Raw genomic sequence first — 23404 nt, 5'->3', positions numbered from 1 at the left:
AGCTAATTAATATATCCATCCTCACATAGTTATTTTTTGTGGTGAGAACATTTAAAATCTACTGTTTTTGCAATTTTGAAATATGCAACACCTTATTATTAACTACAGTCACCATACTTCACAATAGATCTCTAAAACTTATTCTAACTGACGGAAACATTATACCTTTCGACCAACATCTCCCCATCCCTCCCCCTTCCCCCAGCCTCTGTTAACTACCATTCTACTCTCTGCTTCTGTGAATTTGACTTTTTTAGATTCCACATATAAGTGAGATCATGCAGTATATGTCTTTCTGTGCCTGGCTATGTTGCTTAACATATAACCTGAACATCCTCCATGTTCATCCAGGTTATTGCAAATAACGGAATTTTACTCCTTTTAAAGATTGAATAGTATTCCATTTTCTATGTATACCACACTGACTTTAGCCATAAATCTCTACATTTTGCTTTTATGTTTGTTTTTCTTCAATAGAGCATCTGTCTTTTGTAAAAAATAATTACTATTTTCAGCCAGGCACGGTGGCTCACGCCTGTAATCTCAGCACTTTGGGAGGCCAAGGCGGGCAGATCACAAGGTCAGGAGACCAAGACCATCCTGGCTAACACAGTGAACCCCGTCTCTACTAAAAATACAAAAAATTAGCCAGGTGTGGTGGCGGGCACCTGTACTCTCAGTTACTCGGGTGGCTGAGGCAGGAGAATGGCATGAACCCAGGAGGCGGAGCTTGCAGTGAGCCGAGATTGCACCACAGCACTCCAGCCCGGGTGACAGAGTGAGACTCGGTCTCAAAAAAAAAAAAAAAAAAAAAATTGCTAATGTCAAGAAATGGTTCTTGCAGTCTGCTTCCCCTTCTAAAATATCTGAGGATAATTAGTCTAGATGACTTGGAATACTAACTTTGCTCCTCCGTTTTTCTTATTTACTGTGAAAACTTGATAATATGGATGCAAAAGTATATTTTCATATAGTCAAGAAATTAGGAAAACAAAATGGACAGAAAGTAGGTCAGGATGCACTAGCTTCTATCATGGAAACAAACAACCCTCATATTTTAGTGGCTTAAACAGGTGACTATGTTTTGCTCATTGTCCTAGTCTATGGGTCGGGAGGGTAGCTCTGTTCATTCTAGCCGCTCTTGGTCCTGGTGACAGCCACCATCTCTGAGGTTGCCAGTTTCCATCTCAGAGGTAAGGAGAATTCTGGGTTCTGCACAGCCATTTAAACACCTCAGCATGAAAGCTACACCTACTCTGCTTACAACTCATTGGCCAGAATTGGTCCCATGGCCCTCCTAACCACAGGGGGCCAGGAAGTGTCATCCTGCCTTGTGCTGGGTAGCTGAGAGCAGACAGCCTCAGACAGCCTAAAGAAGAGCACAGATTTTATTACAGAAGCATAAAAAGAGAAGCTATAATATCAGATAACATAAGTTTATGTTGAAATGTATAAAATTGTTCATACTTTGCTATCTTGACCTACAAAAATGGCAATTTCATAAGGTTCATGCTAATAAGTTTAAAACACCTTTTGTTGTCTTTTTTCTGACACCACTCCTGACACCAAACGTCTGGTCTTCCACACTAATTCTCCAGTTCCCTGACACCAGCTGGGTATCCAACAATTCAAATCAATTCTGGCACTCACTCCTGGAGTTAGCCCAAATCCTACAGGTTAAAGGCACATTCTCACAAGGCTGCTCCCACTTCAGGCATCAGCCGAAAACAGGGTTCCCAGGATTCCCATGCTTTTGCCCAAGCAACTACAAATTTGAAGGTTCCCAAAACTCCCCCTCAGGTTCAATGATCTGCTAGAATGGCTTATAAAACACAGGGAAGAACTATACTTACTATGACAGCTTCTCATCAAGGGTACAAATGAACAGCCAGATGAAGAGGAAACTGGGGGGGTGTGGATTCTGGAGGGTGGGGTGCATCACCCTCCCAGCACCCAGGTGTATTCACCAGCTCGGGAGCACCCCTGGGCCACATCATTTAGGGTTTTTTATGGAGGCTGCATTATGTAGGCATGATTGATTAAATCGCTGTCCATTGATTGTTGGATCAGTCTCTACTCCTTCCCATTCTCCCAAGGTCAAGGGGCGGGCTAAAAATTTCCACCCTCTTGTCACATGGTTGTTTCCTCTGTTGACAGCCCCCCATCCTGAAGCTGTCTAGGGACCTACCAAGAGCTACCTCATTACCATAAACTCTGGTAGGGGTGAAGGGGCTGATTATGAGTAACAAAAGACACTTCTCTCACTCAGGAAGTGTTTTTTTGTTTGTTTTGTTTTGTTTTTGTTTTTGGAGACAGAGTCTCACTCTGTCACTCAGGCTGGAGTGCAGTGGTGCGATCTTGGCTCACTGCATCCTCCGCCTCCCGGGTTCAAGCAATTCTCTGCCTCAGCCTCCTGAGTAGCTGGGCTTACAGGCATCTGCCACCACGCCCAGCTAATTTTTTGTATTTTTAGTAGAGACGGGGTTTCACCATCTTGGCCAGGCTGGTCTTGAACTCCCGACTTCATGATCCACCCGCCTCGGCCTCCCAAAGTGCTGGGATTACAGGCATGAGCCACCGTGCCCGGCCTCAGGAAATGTTTTAAGAACTTCTATGCCAGGAACTAGGAACAAATAAAGACCAAATAAAATATATATTTTTATTATATCGCACACCTCCTTCAAGAATAAATGTAAATAAATATCACCTAACAACAGAAAAATTCTCAAACTGGACCAAACTAAAAAATTCATCTATATTCTATTTAAAAGAGACACGTAAAAGGAATGATTAAAAGTAAAGACATAAAAGTAAAATAAATAAATGTCAGCTTAATATGAAATCAAGTGAGATTTGAGGAGGAGAAGTGTTTAATGGGACAAAGTTGATTATTCTATATTGATGAAGTTATAATCTACAGTGACAAAGGACCATGATCCTCTACACTCCTAATAGTATAGAATCGAAATAGGTAAAGCAAAAACTGCTAGAAGTTAGCAGAAATATATGTAATTGTGTTGGGAGTTTTAATTCATTATTTTGCACATAAAAAAGATAAATAATATTACATAAAATCAAATAATATTTACAATTAAAACTTGTACTGACCATTTTGCCATGAAATAGACTATGTCATCATTGCAAGGATCTATAAAGCATCTATACAATTAGCAATCTACTACTGGGGCATGAGAACATCCTCAATAAATTTCAAAAAGGAGAAATTATTGAAGGCACATTTTCCGATCACAATACAATTAGACATTAATGTTTTTTAAAATTTCAAATATTTTCAGATTGAAAAGTACTATTGGCCAAAGGGGAAATTGAAGCCATAATTTTGACTATTTAGGAAATAACGTCAATATAATAATTATACATTAAAACTTAACAGATGTGACTAAAATTATTTACACGGAAAAATTCAGTTTTGTATGTCTTTATTATTTAAGATGAAAGAAAAGAAAATAACTGTGTTCAAATAAAAAAAAATTAGAAAACCCTCAGCCAAAGAAACCTAGGGAAAGAAAAATTAAATAACTAAAATATAAGAAGAAATTAATGAACTAAAAACAAAACATAGTGAAACAGTGGCATTGATAAATAAATCTAAAAATATTTACTTGGGGGACTAAACACTCTGGCATAGCTAATTAAGAGAAAACAAATATTCATGATTAGAATCAGAAAAGGAATATAAAATTATGTATAGTTCAAAGAGAAATATTAATAGAAATTTTTATGTTCAGAATTTTAATAATATATTTGAAAGACTTGATGAGTTAATTTCCTTAGAAAATTACCATACTTAAGAAGTAGAAAATTTCAAAACACTGAAGTTATGAACATAACTATAAAACTTGCCAGATAATTTTTAATGAAGTTTTCAGAACCACACCATTTCACAAATGAATACTGATAAACTTTCAAGCAGTACAAAATTCACCTGATAGTTATCACAGACAAATATAGAACACTTGCCACTTCATATTGGTGCTAGAATCCCTTTAAATTGTTAGTAAATCAAAACCAACAACTTATAATTTATGCATTTATTTTAAAATATTCATTGAGTCTCTCTAAAGTGCAAGAGACTCTACTAGGCATCCTGTGTGTGCAGAGGCTCTGCCCTCAGGGTGGTTACTTTCTCCTTGGGGAAACAGACATTTCCAACTCAGCTACAGAATTAGTTACATAAGCCAATGAGATAAATCCTAGAAGGAGACTTGCAGTGTTCTGTAACAGTGTGTGGCAGGGATCCTTACACATGGCTCAGTGGAGAAGGGCTGTAGTTTAGAGACAGGCCACCAAGATTTGAATCAAAGATCTGCAGCCTTGCAGCTTTATTCCCTGTGAAACCTTTAACCCAGAGGCTCTCACCTGGGGGTGATTTTGTCCCCCGTGGACATTTGGCAATGTCTGGAGACATGTTTCATTGTCATGACTTGGACATGCTACTGGACCTAGTGGGCAGAGGCCGGGGATGCAGCTGCACATCCCACTGTGCCCTGGACAGCCTCACAGCAAAGCTGTATCTGCCCCAAAATGTTACCAGTGTCAAGGCTGAGAAACACTCCTCTGTAGGATGATGAATCCCTGGGGGCTCCTGAGAGTCAGATCCACATTTCTAACTGTCCACTGGGCTTTTCCACTTCATGTGCCTCAGGCATGACAAACTCCAAATGTGTCATCTTCTCCTGACCTGTGTTTTGTTGTTGTTGTTTGTTTGTTTGTTTTTTTAACAAGATCTTGCTCTGTCACCCAGGCTGGAGTGCAGTAGTGTGATCATGGCTCACTGCAGCTTCAACCTCCTGGGCTCAAGTGATCCTCCCACCTCAGCCTCCTGAGTAGCTACTGGGACTACCAGTGTGCACCACCAACTCCTGCTGATTTTTCTATTTTCTATTTTTTGTAGAGATGGGGTCTTGGTATGTTGCCTAGGCTTATGTTCATTTTTTTAAGTAAACAGTACCACCCTCTACCCACTCTCTCATGTCAGAGCTCAGAGTGCCATTCTTAATTCATCCTCTCCCTCACCACTGAAATCTTTAATAAAGTTCTGACCATCTACCTCTTGACATCTCTGGAAACCATCGACTGCTTTCCTTTGTCAGGCTTCTACTTACTTCTTCAGTTTGCTTGCCATTCATACCCCTTGCCATCTCCTACAACAAGCATGCTGGAAATATTCTCTGTTTTAGTTGTACTGAATACAGCACAGCTGGCATGTGCCATGCTCCTGTTGGCCACAGAACCCTCACATATTCTGCTCTTTTTGTCTGCAACAGTTTGAAGTTGCCCCCGATCCCTTTCCCTGACACACACTTCACTGGATGAGTTGATTCCTCCTGGAGGTTTTCTATGAGACAAGGCCTGGGTGCCCCTCAAATGCACTCCCATGGCATTTCACTAACATAGAATAACACTCTATTGTAGGAACCAGAAAGACACATGTGAAATTCACACTTGAAGCATATTTGGGTTAGGAAGACAGTTTCAATATAGGAGTGAAGGAAGCTGGAGAGGATGATTGGAGTGCTGGAGGAAATAAACGAATTGAAAGGCAAGACCATCTGTCTGGGAATACCCCACCACAGAGTCTACGGAATAACCAGGAAGTATAAAACTGGGGCATTCCTAGAGCCTTTTTAACTGTTGTCAAAAGTCTAGCCTGTCTGATAACACACAAGTAGACTAATGCATGCAAGAATACAAAGCTGGGGGCGGGAAGTGAGGGTAGGGTTACCTCTGAGGACACAATTGGCAATATCTGGAGGCATTTTTTGGTTTTTGCAATTGGGTGACTGCTACTGAAATCTGATGTGTAGAAGCTAGAAACCCTGCAATGCATGGGACAACCGCCATAACAAAGAATTATCTGGCTGAAAATGTAAAACAAGGTTGAGAAGCCTTGCTTTAACTTAATATTTCTCAGCCTCTATATCTTCATCTCTGAAACAGGAATGTCCACAATAGCATTGTTGTAAGCCCTGTTACTAGAATATAGTAAGTGCTCAATAATTGTTGGATTTTTTTTCACTTACATTCTTTTGAAATTCTGTGTGTTATCTGTTGCTTAATAATAAACCATAACAAATCAGCCCTAAAATCAGCAATCATTTAATAGTCTCTCATGGTTTCTGCCGGTCAGTCATTCAGCAGCAGCTTGGCTGGCGGGTTTAGACTTCGGATCTCTTAGAAGGTTGTAAGTCAGATGTCAGCTGGGGCTGCTGTCATCTGAAGGGTTGACTAGGGCAGGAGGACCCACTTCCAATGTGTCTCACTAGTGTGGCTGGCAAACTAGGGAAACTGTCAGATGGAGGTATCAGCTAGCAACTCGGGCCCTCCACCGGACTGCATGTGCATCCTCAAAGCATGGCAGCTGCCTCTCCACAAACAAGGGAGCCAGGAGACTGAGGTAGAAGCTGCAGTGCCTTTATGACTTAGCCTGAGAAGTCACACGTTGTTACTCCTGCTGAATTCTGCTGGTCACACTGACAAGCTCTGGTTCAGTGTGGAAGGGCACTTCATAATGCTGTGAACATCAGGTGGTAAGGATAATTGAGACCATCTCAGGGGCTGGCAAAAACTCTACCAAAACAAACCAAGGTATTAGAAAAAATCAATATAGCATTTGCAGATGTTTAATTATTGAACTAAAAAATTGCACTGATTCAACTTAAATATTATTAGAATTAAAAAGAGTTAAATAATGTGGCAATATACAAAATAAGTATGGTAGATATCAATGGATTTCACTTACACCAGTGATATCAAATTGGAAAATATGAAAGTAAGAAAATCTTAGTTATAAAGTACCTAGAGATAACTTTGAAAGGAAGTATGTGGAAACTCTCTGAAGGAAACCATAAAATTTCACTAAAGGACCTAAAAGATGGGAAGAAATTGAGAGGTACATCATGTGGCTGGATGGAAACACTGAGCTTTAGATAACTTCACTTCTCCACAAATTAATATACAGGTTTAATGCAAATCTAAAAATGTCAAGGAGATAGATTTATATAATTTGATGTACATGTGTTGTATGTATATATATTTCATTCTACAATTCCACAAATTATCTGGAAGACTGAGTGGAAAACTTAACCAAGAAACTTTGGGGAAAGAAGTGTGGATGTATGTACATCCACATTGAACATTAATGTATGTTTAAAAAGTAATTGACAACATCATATGGAATGAGCAAAAACTGGAAATATTCCCTTTGAGAACTGGAACAAGACAAGGATACAACTCTCACCTATTCAACATAGTACTGGAAGTGCTAGCCAAAGCAATTAGGCAAGAGAAAGAAATGAAAGGGGCATCCAAACAGGAAAGGAAGAAGTCGAACTCTTTCTTCCCTAATTATATGATTCTATACTTAGAAAACCCTAAGGACTCTGTCAAAAGGCTATTAGAACTGATAAACGATTTTAGCAAGGTTGTAGGGTACAAAATCAATGGACAAAAATCAGTAGCATTTCTATACATGTTCAAACTGAGAGCCAAATTAAGAATGCAATCCAATTTACAATAGATTAAAAAATTGAGATATCTAGGAATACATCTAACCAAATAAGTGAAAGATTTGTACAAGGAGAACTACAAAACACTGATAAAATAAATCATGGATGACGGAATCAAATAGAAAAACATCCCATGCTCGTGGATTGAAAGAATTAGTATTATTAAAATGGCCATATTTCACAAAGCAATCCACAGATACAACACTATTCTTATCAAACTACCAGTGTCATTTTTTACAGAATTGGAAAAAACTATGCTAAAATTCATATGGAACCAAAAAGAGCTTGAATAGCCAAAGAAATCCTAAGCAAAAAGAACAACACTGGAGGCATCACATTACCTGACTTCAAACTGTGTTATAAGGCTACAGTAACCAAAACAGCACAGTACTGCTACAAAAACAGACCCAGACCAATGCAACAGAGTAAGGCACCCAGAAATAAGGCCACCCCCCTACAGTCATGTAATCTCCAACAAAATTGACAAAAATAAACAATAGGGAAAGGAGACCCTAATAAATGATACTGGAAAAACTGGCTAGTCACAAGCAGAAGAATGAAACCGAATCCCTATCTCTCACCATATGCAAAAATTAACTCAAGATGGATGAAAGATTTGAATTCTCAAACTATAAGAATCCTAGAAGAAAACCTAGGAAACACCATTCTGGACATCAGCCTTGGGAAAGAATTTATAAGTCCTCAAAAGCAATTGCAACAAAAACAAAAGTTGACAAGTGGAACCTATTAAACTAAAGAGCTTCTGCAGAGCAAAAGAAACTATCAACAGAGTGAATAGACAACCTACAGAATGGGAGAAAATATTTGCAAATTATGCATCCAACAAAAGTCTAATATCTAAAATCTATAAAAACTTAATTGAACAAGCAAAAAACAACCCCATTAAAAAATGGGCAAAAGACACGAACAGACACTTCTCGAAAGAAGACATATAAGCAGCCAGCAAACATATGAAGAAATGCTCCATGTCACTAATCATCAGAGAAATGCAAATCAAAACCAGAATGAGATACCATCTCACATCAGTCAGGATGGCTATTATTAGGGTCAAAAAACAGATGATGGCAAGGCTGTGGAGAAAAGGGAACATTTATACACTGCTGGTGGGAATGTAAATTAGTTCAGCCACTGTGAAGAGCAGTTTGGAGATTTCTAAAAGAACTTAAAACAGAGCTATCGTTTGTCCCAGCAATCCCATTACTCCCTATATTTCCAAAAGAAAACAAACCGTTATACCAAAAAGACGCAGGCAAATGCATGATCATCGCTGCACTATTCACAATAGCAAAGACATGTATTCAACCTAGGTGTCCATCAGTGGTGGACTGAATAAAGAAAATGTGGTACATATACACCATGGAATACTAGGCAGCCATAAAAAAGAATGAATCATGTCCTTTGCAGCAACATGCATGCAGCGGGAGGCCATTAATACTAAGCAAATCAGTGCAGGAACAGAAAACCAAATACTACATGTTCTTACCTGTAAGTGGGAGCTAAACATTGGGTACTCACGGACATAAAGATGGCAACAGTAGAAACTGGGTTCTACTAGAAGGGGGATGGAGGGAGTGGGGCAAGGGTTGAAAAACTAATTGCTGGGTACTATGCTCAGTACCTGGGTGACAGGAACATGTGTACCCCAAACCTCAGAATCACACAATATACCCAAGCAACAAACCTCCACGTGTACCCCTGAATATAAAAGTTGAAAAAAATAAAGATAAATAAATAAATAGATTGAAATGGTATGAGTGCAGCAACATAATGACAGATTAGTGGAACTATATAAATTGAACAGAAATTGACCCTAATATAAATTTCGTAAATAATAGTGATAGAATAAAAAATATTTGAGTAAAGAATATATTAAACAATAAGTATTACTAATACAATTAGTTAACTACTTTGAAAAAAACTTTAAGATATATTTCCTCTTTTACCCATACCCCAATCCCTGATAGATTTGAGTGAAACATAAAGTATGAAATCATAAAAACTCAAAAGAAAATATGGATAAATAAGTTAGAGACAGAAATCTTTTAAGCCTAAAATAACAGAATGATAACAATGGAAAAGAAATCAGGATATTTGACAATATAAAATGTTGAAGTTTTGTAAGTTAAAAAAATAAGCAAAATAAAAAGATAAGCAAATATTGGGAAATTGTGTCATATTTACAATAACGGTGGATAATTTCCCATTTTCCCTTAATATATGACAGAAGTTATAAAATATGATTTTTTTTTTTTTTTTGAGATGGAGTCTCTCTGTCACCCAAGCTGGAGTGCGGTGGCACAATCTCGGCTCACTGCAATCTCCACCTCCCGGGTTCAAGCGATTCTCCTACCTCAGCCTCCCAAATAGCTGGGATTGCAGGTCGCACCACCACACGCAGTTAATTTTTGTATTTTTAGTGGAGACGGGGTTTTGCCATGTTGACCAGGCTGGTCTCGAACTCCTGACCTCAGTTGATCCACCCGCCTCGGCCTCCCAAAGTGCTGGAGAAAAGCGCGGGTGGCGGCAGGCACGGAAAGGACGCCATGAAGGCCTCGGGTGCCCTAAAAGAGTACAAGGTGGTGGTCTCTCTTCGCCCACCCCCAAATGCCACACACTGCCCCTCTACTGCATGCGAATCTTTGCGCCTAATCATGTCGTCGCCAAGTCCCGCTTCTGGTACTTCGTATCTCAGTTAAAGAAGATGAAGATGTCTTCAGGCTGGATTGTCTACTGTGGACAGGTGTTTGAGAAGGTCCCCCTGCGGGTAAAGAACTTCAGCGTCTGGCTGCTCTATGACTCCCGGAGCTGCACCCACAACACATACAGGGAATACTGGGACCTGACCACCATGGGCCGGCACCGCACCCAGGCCCACTGCATCCCGATCATGAAGGTGGAGGAGATCACAGCCAACAAGTGCCACCGGGCCACGCTTCACCACCAAGAGGCCCAACATCTTCTTTTAGGTGCAGGGTCCTCGCCCCGGGTGTGCCCCAAATAGACTCAGGAACGCCCCGGGGGAGGGAGGGAGAGAGAGCGAGAGAGAGCGCGCAGTAAAATCCTATTACAAAAATAGACACGAACTATCCCTCCATTTATTGTTTTTATTTGATACACACTTATTGAGCACCTATGGTGTACCAGCCAATGTGATAGATGTGAGTCACACGTGAGGACATGTAAAAACTTTAAAAAGACTGTGAAATCAATGAGAAGATATTTACTCATACTAGAAAACAAACCACAAATTAATGAAAAGTACTGTCATTTTGCCTATCATATTAAAAAAATTAAAAACTATACAACTCAATGCTGTTGAAGATGTCCTGAGACGGGCACTCAGTGCAGAGGGAAGTGTCCAGGGGTCTCTACGTGTGCTTTGCAGTTTGGTGCTCAGCATCCATGGTGTCACTGAGTTATCAGGGTCCTCAGAGAATAACAGAGCAAAGTACTCAGAAATTGGTGCAAGGAATAAGCTATACAGATGTTCATTTGCAGCATTATATATATATTTAAAATAGTGTAAAATTAAGAATATCTTTAAAAATCCAACAAAAAGTTTGCTTGAAATCCTATTTAGTAATACCATAATATGGAATAATGTGTAGCCTTTATGAAAGAATTCTCCTAAGACTATTTAATAAAATAAAAATCTCTCATAACATAATGTTACATAAGTAAATCACAATGTTAATGGTATATGCAGCATAGTATTTGTTGGCTGAAAAATACACATGCATGCACTGAAAATAGAATGGAAGGAAATCTCTAATATAATAATAGTGCTTATCTTGGGGTGGTGACGCTTGAGGTGGTTTTTGGTTTTCTCTGAATGCTTCTTAAAAAATTTGTTATAAACTACCTGTAATTAGTAAGCATTGTTTTTATCATAAAAACTGTGAATATGGAAGAAATGGTATTAAGTTTTAGAAAAGTAGGGGTGAGGGAGAGTAATGTAGATGCAAATGCACTAATCACCTCCCCAAATTACGGAGCTGCCTTGAAGCCTGGTCATTAATTCATCCACACTATCTTCCTCCACTATTTACTCACCAAGTAGTCTGTTCTTATGCTCACGCGCGCACACACACACATACTACCCTCCCACCCTCCCCGACTCACTCCCTGCAACAATTTCAGTCATTGTTAATTTGCTGGATAGGTGGCTGTGGGTTTATTCAATCAAATGCTTTACAGAGTTTTGCCAATATCCTGCTAATTGATCCACAGGCCACCTCTGGTGATTTATGGTGTTTTATAGTGTCAGCTCTTATTGAATTTTCTTACTAGATTTTTGTGGTTAAAATTGTTTCATATATTGAGATCTATTATAGTGTATGGCATTCAATACTTGTACTGGAAGACAGAGGCAGAGGTTTAAGGAATAAGGGGGTTTAAAGAATCAATTGTGCAGAAGGCCCCTTATCAAATGGCTCAGGTCTGGTTCCTGTTGATGGGGGCCCAGTGGGAAGATGTGACCTTTTCATTTTTTTTCTTGTCTGTGTAAGGGATATCAGAAATGGTAAGAAACGATGTTACATAACAACTATGCCAGGGACAGTTTATTTTGGATCAATCTAGCAGACTGACTCCTAGCATAGCCTGTTCTTTAGAGTTATTAAAAGGCCAGGGACATTGATTTCCATGTCAAGACTCATAAGCTCTTTGTGTGTGGGGCTCCCCTGAGAATTCCCCTTATGTCCCAGCAAGTAAATAGAGACCTCCAGTGATGCTGGTCCCAGTATGGCATTGATTTTAAAAGGATAAGTTTCTCACACAGTGGTTTGTAGAATTTAAAAAGAGACTACATTTTAAAAAAATATAGGTAATAAGATACTAGTCAAAATAAAATGCACGTAGAAATTCACATTACAATTACTTTTAAAAATCATAAGTAGCCTGTTCTTTTCCTGTGTTATGTGGAATTCCATCATCTTTATGTCATTATAAATTATGCCTAATCCTGATAAAGTGTGCCTTATTTATTTGATGATACTATTTATTTTTGCAAGTTTAAATGCTTTAGGCCAATGCAGTCTTCCCTGTCCACTGGCACACTCCAGGTTTGAAACTAGATCTGAAACTGAAGCTGACTGACGATTTATAGTACGTACAAAATTAGCTCAGCTTTCCTGTCTCCTGAGGAGCAAGTTCTTTATTTGGCACATGCTCCAGCTTCTCTGTTTTCTTAGTTTTACTTTTCCTAAAGTGAAGTCAACCACCTGAACCACACAGAATGCTCTGCAACCCTCCTTCACTCACAGAGCTTAGAAAGTGCGTTCAGCAGAAATACAGGCGTCTCTAATCCCACTTCGCCAGATTATATTTGTACTCAGGAATGTGTTGGATCTTCTCAGTGTTGGCCAGAAGCCTCATTTGGGTTTTCTCTTGGATTTTCAGGATGCTCAGGGCTCTTTGGTCTCCTCCTTTCTCTAGTCCTCCTCTTCTTTCTCCATCTAATGTAAGAACAGATTTTATAATATATGTGAAAGAGAAATGAGTTCATTCATTAGGTAAAATGTGAAGATGAACAAACCTCCCTTATCTCCTCTCCATCCTCCTACTCAGGCAATGGATGACCCTACTTCACACTTTGTTGAGACAATTGCAGGGATCAGAAAAGAGCTTCCACTGACTCCCACTGCCACCTGCCGCCATGACGCTGCCTCCCTGCCTCATATGACAGGAGAACGGCCCACATGTCCAAGCTTGTGAAACCCACCTTATCTTGTTGTTGTTGTTCTGTTTGGTTTTGTTTTAGGTGTTTAGCAGCCTGAAGCCATGGTTTTTCGTTTCTGTCTGTACTGATAAGCAGATAAGAGGGATGAGGAAGGGGCTTTACTGGCCCAACCAAAAATAGAAACTAAGAACCCATGACTGTATTCTCCGCCATGACTGGGACCCACCTGCACACCAGGCCTTGCCCTTTGCCACCTGCTAGGATGTCTTTCCAGCAGCTTCTCTCTCCCTCAGTTAGACCATTTCCGTAAGCATCCACCAGCAATTTCTCCCAGATCTTCTCATCTCCCACTTCCTTCTCCATTTACCACACACTGCCTTCTCCCCTCTTCCAGCAGAACTTCTTCCAAGAAGCATCTGGACTGCCTGAAGTTCCTCCCTACTCCCTCAGTAAAGCTGTTCTTGCTAGAACCACCAAGGATCTCCACTTTGGAAATTCCCCTGGCCCATTTTCAGCCCTCATCTTCTGTGCTGGACACGGTTGACTGTACCTCCCAGGAAATGCAGCTTGATGTGCTTCCAGGAAGTCATCATTCCCTGTTTTCTTTTTCCAAATTTGTGCTCCTTCTTGGGCTCTTTCCCTGACTCCCCCAGACCTTTAACTGTGGGCTGCCCCTGAGCTCAGACCTGGCCCTCTCCTGCTATCCATACCCTTCCTGGTGGTCGCATCTACTTTTGTGACTTGAAATAACATATATTGGCAGGTGACCCCCAAATGTATATGCCCATTTCAGACCGTGCCCCTGAATGTTCCCCTGAATATTCAGCTCCTGCTTGAGGTCTTCAATTGGGATGTCTTATAAGCATCTCAAACTTAAAATATTCCAGCCAACATCCTTATCTGATCATCAGCCATTTCAATCTTCCTCATGTCAGTGAACAGCGATTCCCTCCTTCCTGTTTCTCTGGCCAAAACCTGTGGTGTCATCCTTGACTCATCCTTTCTCTGCACCCCACATCCAAACCTCTAGCCTCAAAAATAGATCTGGAATCTGATCGTCTCTCGGCACATCCGCAGCTCCCACCCTGGTTCTAGCAAGCGGCAGCTCCCCCATCACTGCAGCGGCTTCCCACCTGCTCCTCCTGTTCCCACACATGTGGCCTGTTCTCATCACAGCCCCCAGCATGGGCCTTCTTAAAGCATGGAACATGTCACTTCCCTGTTCAGAGCCTCAGGTGGCTCCCAGAGCCCCAACCATGGCCTCCAAGGCTCTATGTGATCTGATCCCCCTTTCGCCTTCTTTCCCCTTCCCCTCCTCTCTCTCCACTCCAGTCACATGGCCTCCCTGCCACTCCCCAGGTGCACCTGCTTAAGGGTGTCAGGCTTGGTCTCCCCTCTGCTCCCAGTGCCCTTTCCCTTGAGGTCTAAGTTGTCACTTCTCCTCCTCCTCCTAAGTCACCCCTAGGAGGTCTTTCCTGAACACCGCATTTACAATTGCAACCACCCACGCTCCCTAACTCCCTTCCCTGCCTCACACTCCACACCTTCATCCCTTTCTAATATAGATTATAATTTACCTAACTGTCTTGTTTGTAGTCTCCTCCCCATTAGGATTCAAGCTCTGTGAGGACAGAAATTTCTGTCTGTGTTTGCTGCTGTATCTGGAGTGCCTAGCATAGTCCCTGGCGTACAGGAAGTCAGTTGCATAAATGAATACATCCAGCGGTTTTCAGTGATTGAGAGCAAGGACAGTGTTATTTCTTTGAGCTGGGTTAGATTATATTTCCTACCCATTTATTTCAGATTCAACATTTGGCGTGGGCTTGAGGTTGGGTATTCAATTTGTGCTATGTGTAAGGGCATTCCCCTTCCAGCTGTGGGGACTCTGTGATAATGAACTGACTGAATAGGTTTTATTTTTATGAACTAATTTTGAACAAGTAGCAGACAAAGCAAAATGCTTCTCTGTGTCCTTTTTTTTAGGGTGTGGGAGGGATTACCTTACAGTTTCAATTGAGTGAGAAGAAGCATTTTAAATAAAATATTTGTTCATAAGCCAGAGGCCCTGCGCTTTCATCAGATCCTGTTGCCCTCTAAAGTGTCCCATGGCATTTAGGCCAAATTGCAAATCCTCTCGGCGAGCTGCAAGGTTCTGCCTCATCTAGACCCTACCCCCACCATCCACGCTCTTCTTTTTTACTATGCTGGGGCCTCACTAGTCTTCACTTAGTTCCTTGAACCTGTTGGGAATTCTCATCTTCATACCTTTGCACAGGCTGTGCGTCTGCCTAGAATGTGCGCCCTCCTTGTCCCCATTTCATTTGTTCTGAAGCTGATGTGTTGCCTCTGCAGATAGCTCCTCTGCCACCTTCTCCAAAATATCTCCCACCTTGATTCTCTTATGGCACCTGATTTTTTTCCTTCATGGGGTATAGTAATTTGTAAGTATATTTTTATTGGTGTATTTGTTTCCTTGACTGTCTCCCTGAAACTCTAAGTTGCCTGAGAACAGGGACCATTGCTTGTTTTGTCTAAACCACAGCAGTGCAGCGACTATTACAGTGGATGCTCAGTGGGCCTTACCCCTTGGTCAAGAATCACCAAGAGCTCCCTCCACTGGGGAACTCTTCTGAGTTAGACCATCTTCTGAGACAGAGCATCTGCTGCAGACAGATGGTCTTCACAGCTCACTGGGGAGGCTGAAGGGGAGAAGGTCAGAATGGGATTGGGGTGGTCTCAGCATGGAAAGGGAGTGGTGAGTGAAGGGACCCTGGATCCTGTGATAAATCTCTGTCCCAGATGCTGGGTCAGGACTAGGAATTCTTATCACCTTTTCCCAAAGGAGTCAGATGCTCCAAGGAGAGAGTGCCTCCTCTAGGTAACACCAGTGGTGACAGAGCCCATCTGCACTTTAGGTTTAATCCAAGATCCCCATGGAAATAGCATCGTGCAGGAGTGCAGGGTCACAAGATGGAGTGGCGATTCCACCACTGAACACCTGTGACCTTACCCGTCCAGTGTCAGGGAGGGGCAGGACCTTGTGGATTTGGTCCAAATTTTCTAGGAAATAGCAATCCACTCCAAAAAAGGGCGATTAAAATGCCAAGTCACACAGCTAGTTAACTGCAGAATGACAACTAGAACCTAAGTTACCTCAATCCCAGGCCACTGAGACGTAAGACAAGTTTTGCCAGCTTGTCTTTTATTTGATGAATTGTAGTTCCTGGTGAGCAGAAATACAAGGAGAAAAAGTTTTACAAATTTAAGCAAGAGCACAATAGCATACTTAGAAGACTTTTGAGAGGAGGATGAATACTCATGATAATCCCAGTACAATGAGAAAGCCAGCACCCCGTTTCTGTGATCTGAAATGGATCTCGGCTCATTCCCTTTACAACTTTGTTGGAAAGAGAACAAACACACAAAGGACCTCAAGACGCTGCCAGAAAAGAACACTTTGAGACACTTGAAGAAAAGAACCCCAGCCAACTATATCCCCAGGTGGACAATAACGCTCTTGCTCACTAGGAGCAAATGGGTTTGAGGAACAGGGAGAAGGCAGTTAAGAGAGGGGAAGTCTCCAGTTAGGGGAAGACTGGAAATGTAACCCAAATGCTGAGGTTTTCATGCATTCCCGACACAGTATTCTCTTTTCCCGTTTTGTTTGGGGCTGTTTTTCCCCCATGAAAATTGGCATTTAAGATTTTTGATGGTGTAAGATTCTAGGATCCTGCACTCCTTGACTGGGGGAGTGGAGGTGAGGTGATTTCTGACCCGCTGCTTCTCATCACAGCAGTTCTGCACCCCTCACCTCACCGCCCACCCAAGCAAGTGGCAAAGAGCACTTCTGAGAGTCCCTTCAGCAGCCTTTGGCCCTGTCACTGCAGGAAGCCCCAGCCCGAATCATTTGCGTCATGGCCATCACTGTCTCAGGCTCAGCTCCAAAACGGCATCTCCTATCTCCTGTTTCCTGCAGACTGAGCCCCTCTCTGCGACTTGTTGCACCAGGCTCTCCACAGCTGGTGTCCAACAATAGCTGACATTGGGTGGACACCTGCTGTGTGCCAAGCTCTATACATGAATTAGCCCTGATTTTCAAACAACATTATCATGGAAATACGATTATTCCTCATTTACAGATAGAAAACCTGTTATTCAGAGGTTGTGCAATATCACAATAGCAAGGGGAGAGCTGGAGTTAAACCCAGACCTGACTTCAAACACAAGCTCTTTCAAGTCTGTAGCCTCCTCTCCAACCTCAGCTCTTCTTTCTTTCAGTCCACTCTCCTTCAAATGCACTGCAGCTAACAACCAGACTGCTTGCTAAGCCTCTTCTAGCTCTGCCTTCAGAATTAGATCCTCCTCTTTCTTTTTCTGTTCTCTTTCTTTTCTTTCTTTCTTTTTTTTTTTTTTTTTTTAGAGAGACAAGGTCTAACTATGTTGCCCAGGCTAGTCTCTTGTATTCCTGGCCTCAAGTAATCCTCCTGCCTTAGCCTCCCAAGTAGCTGGGATTTAATATTATGGGTGTGAGCCACCATGCTCAGCTCAGAATTGGATTCTTATGGCATCCTGCATGTGCAAGAACTCAAAGTCCTGCCCTGCATCCTTTAAGTCCCAACATGTCTGACACTCTCTCCATGAGCCTTCTTCAAGTCCCTCATCCAGCTTAACTGTGTTTCCTTTCCAGCTGTCATAGAGCAATGTGACTTTATTGCACTCTGCCTCAGATATTAGTTGTGCAGCTATTTAGTTACAGGTCTAATTTCTACTGCTAGATTGAAGGACGTGTATTTACAGCAGGAGCAATGTCTTGCTCAGCTTAGATCACTGAATGTGCCTCTTACGGCTGTGTGCATGGGTCACTTATGTCCCTCCAGCCAAGATGCTTGACGGGCAAACCCAGTTCAGTGGCTGGTGCATCACTTTAATGAACAGAGCAGGAGGAAAGGCAGGTGGCAGGACAAGGCGAGGGCTGCTGTGACAAGGGCCCCGCATCACACTCTTTTTGGCTGACTTCACTCATCTGCTGAGAACTTCCTTCCCTGTGGTGCCATCAGGACAACAGGAGCTGGCGACAAGGGTCAGATCTGCCTTCTGTAAAGTCGTTTCCAGCCCCTATGGGCATGTTTCTTGCCTAGTGTTCAGTGTTCACAGGCTGTCTCAAATCCCACTACATGCCAGGCCCAGAGCAGAGCAAGAATAAGAAGAGAGACCAAACATATGATTAAGTATTTGGAAGTTATAAAGTGAGACACAAACTGTTCAAGAAAATATAATAAATAGATATCATTAAATATATCTTTTAAAATTGTTAAATAAAATACAAAATTTAAATGCAAGTCACTAATAAAGCTGATTTTAAACACTTTCAATAATTATATTTTATTAAATATTATTATAAGACCATTTGCCTCTCTAGCATCCAACAGTCATCTAACTGACAATGTATAGAATCAATATTATGCTTCACAGCATAATATTCACAGCATATCTTGAACAGAAATTCCCAGTGTTGGCTGGGTGCGGTGGCTCACGACTGTAATACCAGCACTTTGGGAGGCCAAGGCAGGCAGATCACCTGAGGTCAAGAGTTCGAGACCAGCCTGGCCAACATGGGAAAACCCCATCCCTAGTAAAAATACATAAGTTAGCTGAGCGCAGTGGCAAGCAGCTGTAATCCCAGCTACTCGGGAGGCTGAGGCAGGAGAATTGCTTGAACCTGGGAGGCAGAGGTTGCAGTGAGCCAAGATCATGTCACTTGTCACTGCACTCCAACCTGGGTGATAGAGTAAGACTATCTCCAAAAAAAAAAGAAAGAAAGAAATTCTCGGTGTACAGTTTGGGGACCCCTGGAAGGCCCCCAGAGCCTTCAGTAAGGTCTGTAAGGTCAAAACTAATCAAAACTAATTTTATCGCAATATTAAGATTTTATTTGACCTTTTCACTCTCATTATCTCGTGAGTGAACACCAGAGTTTTTCAGAAGCTCCATGAAGAGTGATAGTCACAACCCATTGAAGTCAGAAGTATGTGTGAGAATCCAGCTGTCTTCTGTTAAACCAGCTCTTAAAGACATTTGCAGAAATGTTAAATGATGCCATAATTCTCACTTTTTTTAATTTTGGAAAATGTATTTATTTTGCATAAAATATGTTATCAATTTTATGGGTTTCTTATTGTTCTCAAATGAACCAATATAAATAGTTTGCATGTTTTGCCTTAATTTCTAACATAATAAATACTGATAGATATAAGCCACATAAATAAAAGTTCTTTAGGATCCTCAATAATATTGAAGATTGTTGGTCAGTCCTGAAACCAAAACGTTTACCAAGCACTAATTTAGACCTACAGATATATCGATGTAAGAGTAACACATATTGTTCAATATTGCAAAACGTCCCTCAAAGTAGGACCCCAAAGTAGGACCTTGACTTGGAAGACGAAAAACATAAGACTGGACACAGCTGGGAAGGGATGCTTTTTTAATGCAGCAATCTATTTCCTCCATGTTTTCTGAGAGAAACAGTTGACAAGTTAATTAAATTGTCATTTCTCCTACCTGAGCGTGTCATTTCTGAAATCTTCCCCCAGCTGTGGCTGCCTTGAGTGTCAGGAGTGGAACAGCCACACCTCTTCCCAGCACCAGGATGCGTCCGCCCTTTGATTCAAGGACAAGGGAAGTAGAGATGTGGGGATTGAGTCAGGGGCCTGGGCTAATAATGGGGTCTCCAGCAGCAGGGCTCTCCTGTGTTTGAGATACGTGACTCTAAAGCAGGACCGTGGGGCAGGGACCCTTCTCACCTGGTTCTCTGCAGGCTGCCTAGTGACAGGTAATCTTATAGGAAATGGGAGGACTGTTTTCCCCAGATCTGAAATAATTTTCTTTTTTAAACATGTTTTAATTGACAAATGAAAATCATATTTCTTTATCATGTACATGTTGTTTTGAAATATGAGTGCATTGTAGAATGGCTAAGTCAAGCTAAGTAACATATGCATTATCTCACACACTTCTTATTTTTTTGTGGCGAGAGCACTTAAAATCTATTCTCTTGGGGCCAACTGCAGTGGCTTATGCCTATAATCCTAGCAATTTAGGAGGCCAAGACCAGCAGATGGCTTGAGCCCAGGAGTTTGAGACCAGCCTGGGCAAAAAAGTGAGACCCATTTCTACAAAAAAAAAAAAAAAAAAAAAAAAGACAGAAATGGAAGGAAGGAAGGAAGGAAGGGAAAGAAAGAATCTATTCACTTGTCAATTTTCAAGATCAATACCTTGTTATTATCTACAGTTACCCTGTTGTACAATAGATCACTTGAACTTACTCATTCTTTCTATCTAATGTATCCTGTCAAATGTATCCTTTGACCAACATCTCCCCAATTTCCCTTCCCTGAAATAATTTTTATTCTATTCTTAATAAAATAATAACCTTATGAGGTACATTTACAAGTGTTATTCCATTTTCTTTCCACAACAAACATGGGAAATCATATAATTTACATTTGATATTATTAATGAGGAAATTGTGGAGGAAAAAGGTTAAGAAACACCCAAGGTTGCAGATCTGGCAAGTGGCAGAGCCAGGACTGCCCCAGGTCTTATAATGTGAAACTTTGAAGGGCTCTGATTTTATTCCTTTTGTGCTTTATTCACATTTATGTGCTTTCTGTATGGATTTTTTTTTTTGCTTTAAGGTTCTCATATTTGAATTTATTAAGTGTAGTTATATTAACTTATTATAACTTTTGGGTAAAAAATGGACCAGCTCTTTTTAAAAAGAGCAAGTCTTACTGCTAACTGGGTCTTGCTAGGACAATGTTTATAGACACAGTAAAATGCAGCTCAAGACAAAAGGGGGAAATGGAACAGGTTGTTGTGAGAGCTTCCTGGGATTAGATATGTAGACAAACTGGATCAGGGTCTCACCTGTGGAGCTCTGAAAAACCGTGATACTCAGACCACACCACTGGCCAGTTAAGTCAGAATCCCTGGAGGCTAGGACCCAGACATCTGCATTGGTTAATGCTCTTCAAGCTATTTCAACATGCATCCCAGGTTGGCAACCACTGGACTAGGAAATCAAAACTCAGCCTGCGTAGGTCCATGAGGATCTCTGAGGTTCATGAGTCATATGCCACTTGGACTGTAACCATTCATCAGGAGTGCAGTCGGGAATGAGCCCACCCGAAGTCGTAAAAAATAAAGAACCTACAGTGGTCCACACCTATAATCCCAGCACTTTGGGAGGCCAAGGCAGGTGGATTGCTTGAGCCTAGGAGTTTGAGACCAGCCTGGGCAACATGGCAAGACCCCATCTTTATTAAAAAATTTTTAAAAATAGCTGGGTGTGGTGGCTCATGCAGGTGGCTGAGGTGGGAGGATCTATTCAGCCCAGGAAGTCAAGGCTGCAGTGAGCCGTAATTGCACTACTTCACTCCAGCCTGAGTGACAGACCCCATCTCAACAAAAAATAAAATAAAATAAAATAAAGAAACTGAGTGGGCAAAATAAATAAATGACAATGAGCTAGATAGCAAGCTAACTCTTTTTAATCCCAGGAAAATGCTTAGACATGAAGTAATAGATTATACTGAAAGTACTAGGAATCCAAGTTTTGGCAAAGGCCAGTGGTCTAAACACAAGAACTAGTTAGGTACATCTTAGTCTATGTCAGTAAGTCATATGGCTTGCAAAAAATCAGAGACCACAGAGATAGATCAGAGAGACCTTCGAGCCATGTCCAAGATGGAAAGGACAAGCCAGAGGGTAAGTACATTATTGCCCTTGCTTTCAAGAGAGGAGCTCAGGACCCTGAGAGGGTGGATGACTTGGAGGGAGGGCAGGTAGAGAAATGAATTGAACAGAGAGATGATGAGAAATCAGCACAGTCCAAACAGACAAGTTTCCCTTGAAGAAAAGAGACCTCTGAGATCCAACTACTGGGACCACATGAAGCACAGAGCATGCAGCCCAGTGATAATGCCATCAAGACTGCCCAAGCCTATGATGGGGGGCCCTATAACAGCCTTCCTTGATTTTGAGGCTAGCTTGGGTCCTCAAACGTTCAGAGATGTAGTGCAAGCAGGAACGCTGACTTCTGCATTTTCCTTTCTCCTGATTGTCCAGTTGACCATTGCTCAGTTTTTACCCTGGGAAAGTAAATTTAATGCCAGTTTCATTATAGTAAATATTTAAAGGAATATTTAGTAAAAGTGCTGGCAAATGATAAGCTCTCAAAAATGGCAGCTATTATTTTTTCTTTACTACTTCTATTGGCAAATGCAGTTTTCGCTTGTCACTTTTTAAATGATTTTTGTGCCCAGTAAAAGTTCAAACTGCCACCCACCCCCCAAAGGTGCTTGGGAGGAGGGATATCACCAACCAAGGCCTCACCCAGAATCACACCTTATAACTACTAAAAAGTCATAGTCTCGGCCCACATAGACTTTGAAAATTGTGGACAGAGTTCAGGAAGCTCCATATGCTACATGAATGCCTGCCTTTTGTTGAAGCACCCTGAACTTCATGGGTCATCATTTAAGTTGTCCATACTAATGAAATGTGAAAGTCAATAGATTTGAAGGATTTGCATACAATGATAGCAATGACATTCTCTCATTCATCCACTCAAAAGTTATTGAGTAATTTGCTGTGTCCCGGGCATTGTTTGACGATCGTTGGGGGTAGTGGGGAGTTGTTTAAGGATGGTTGGGGGTGGTGGGGAGGTACGTAGTAGTGAACATAACAAAGTCCTCATGGAATGTACCTTGTTGTGAGAGGAAATGAACAATAAACTAACAGAGTGTATGTTTGTTTTCAGTGGTGTTAAATTCTGTAAAGAGAAATAATACAGGGAATAGGGAAAGAGAGTGAGCATGGCAAAGGATGTTACACAGGGGATTAGGGAGGAGTAGATGAGCAGGTACTGTGGAGATGCTGGAATGGAGGCCTGAGGAAGGGAGAGCCAGAGGCCCAGAGATGTCTGGGGGTGCACATTCCTGGCAGTGGGAGTAGGGAGTGCAGAGGCCCCGAGGCAGGGTTGGGATGGGCGGGCAGGAGGAAGAGCCAGGAGTCCAGGGTTGCTGGACCCAAGGGAAAAGGAGGCAATGGTGGGAGAAGGAAGTCATGGAAGGTTTGGCAGAGGGGATGTGATCTGATTTAGAGTTGTTTT

The 23404-nt window shown here is 41.5% G+C and overlaps 1 protein-coding gene and 1 pseudogene across 7 annotated transcripts in view; both read left to right on the top strand.

The window, feature by feature from the left end:
• The window catches only part of HECW1 (HECT, C2 and WW domain containing E3 ubiquitin protein ligase 1), a 449170-nt gene that overhangs the window by 149881 nt on the left and 275885 nt on the right, over window positions 1-23404 (top strand). The window lies entirely within an intron of this gene.
• LOC101126188 (large ribosomal subunit protein eL20-like) lies at window positions 10094-10516 on the top strand (annotated as a pseudogene).

This window comes from Gorilla gorilla, chromosome 6 (assembly GCF_029281585.2).
Source record: "Gorilla gorilla gorilla isolate KB3781 chromosome 6, NHGRI_mGorGor1-v2.1_pri, whole genome shotgun sequence".
Classification (NCBI taxonomy): domain Eukaryota; kingdom Metazoa; phylum Chordata; class Mammalia; order Primates; family Hominidae; genus Gorilla; species Gorilla gorilla.
This window is presented reverse-complemented; position numbering and strand designations above follow the sequence as displayed.